This window comes from Rhinopithecus roxellana, unplaced genomic scaffold, assembly GCF_007565055.1.
Source record: "Rhinopithecus roxellana isolate Shanxi Qingling unplaced genomic scaffold, ASM756505v1 contig2069, whole genome shotgun sequence".
In the NCBI taxonomy this organism is placed as follows: Eukaryota; Metazoa; Chordata; class Mammalia; order Primates; family Cercopithecidae; genus Rhinopithecus; species Rhinopithecus roxellana.
Window position 1 is genome coordinate 1,671 of NW_022141936.1, and position 1,693 is coordinate 3,363.

A 1,693-nucleotide genomic window follows, 5' to 3' on the forward strand; every position below is an offset into this window, starting at 1 on the left:
AAAGAGGAGGGAAAAGAAAGAAAGGAAAGGAAGAAAGAAAAGAGAGAAGAGAGAAAGGAACAAAGAAAGAGAGGGAAAGAAAACAAAGGAGAAAGAAAGAAAAAGGCGGGCGCAGTGGCTCATGCCTGTAATCCTAGCACTTTGGGAGGCCGAGGTGGGTTGTTCGTAAGGTCAAGAGACCAAGACCATCCTGGCCAACATGGTGAAACCCTGTCTCTACTAAAAATACAAAAAAAAAACTGTAGTTCCAGTTACTCGGGAGGCTGAGGCAGGAGAATTGCTAGAACCCGGGGGGCAGAGGTTACAGTGAGCCAAGATGGCACCACTGCACTCCAGCCTTGGGTAACAGAGGTAGCTTCAGAGAAAAAAAAAAAAAGAAGAGAGAAGAGAGCAAGGCCAGGTTGCACTGGCTCACCTTGTAATCCCAGCAGTGGAGGCCTGGTGGGGGATTACTTGAGGGCTCGTGAGTTTAGGAGCAGCCCTGTCCAACATGGTGAAACCCTGTCTCTACTAAAAATACAAAAATTAGGGGCAATACAGTGACCCTCGGGCCAGCGGGTCGCGTAAGCCTGTGCATGGCGGCTCGGAGCCCGGCTTGCAGCACAGCGCCTCTGCTCCGCCGGGATCCGCCGGCTTCCACTTCATCATTGGGTGTGTTGCCACCCAGACTGAGGGGGAGCTCAGAGTGACCCAAATTCTCAAAGTTTCCGTGAGCTACAGCTATCAAAGTCACTGACATTTCAGGAGTTGTGGGACGATGTATGAAATTAAAATTGAGCCGGGCGCGGTGGCTCAAGCCTGTAATCCCAGCACTTTTGGGAGGCCGAGACGGGCGGATCACGAGGTCAGGAGATCGAGACCATCCTGGCTAATACAGTGAAACCCTGTCTCTACTTAAAAATACAAAAAACTAGCCGGGGCGACGAGGCGGGCGCCCGTAGTCCCAGCTACTCGGGAGGCTGAGGCAGGAGAATGGTGTAAACCCGGGAGGCGGAGCTTGCAGTGAGCTGAGATCCGGCCACTGCACTCCAGCCTGGGTGGCGGAGCAAGACTCCGTCTCAAAAAAAAAAAAAAGAAATTAAAATTGAATCAGAAGAATTTAAGGAGAAGAGAACTGCCCAGCAACACCAGATGGTTAATCAGGCACTAAAAGAAGAAATCAAAAGGATGCATGAATTGCAGATATTTACCTCTGTCCCCAAACTCTGACCACGCCCTAGTTGCATAGATGCTGCTGCTTAAGACCTTGGATGAACTTGACTGACCTCATTCTTCCCTAAGCATTCCCCCCAAAATTTATATATTTTGCTCATATACATTTCCATATTATAATTATAAAAGATGTATAACCTATTTAGATGTTAATTAAAGGAAACAAACAACTGAAAAGAATACAAAAAATTAGCTGAGTGTTGTGGCACATACCTGTAGTCCCCGCTACTTAAGAGGTGAGGCAGGAGAATTGCTTGAGCCGGGATGCAGAGGTTGCAGTGAGCTATCGTGCCACTGCACTCCAGCCTGGTTAATGAAGCAAGACTCTGTCTCAAAAAATTAATTAATTAATTAATTAAAAGGACGTTATGCTGAGTGAGAAAACCCAGTCTCAAAGGTTATATGCCTTATGATTTCATATTACATTTCTGAAGTGGCAAAATTACAGTAACTAAGAACAGATCAGAAGTGGCCAGAGAGG

The 1,693-nt window shown here is 47.1% G+C and overlaps 1 pseudogene; it reads left to right on the forward strand.

Annotated features, from left to right (window-relative positions):
• The first annotated feature begins 575 nt into the window (after positions 1–575).
• LOC104654568 lies at positions 576–1,280 on the forward strand (annotated as a pseudogene).
• Positions 1,281–1,693: the final 413 nt, after the last annotated feature.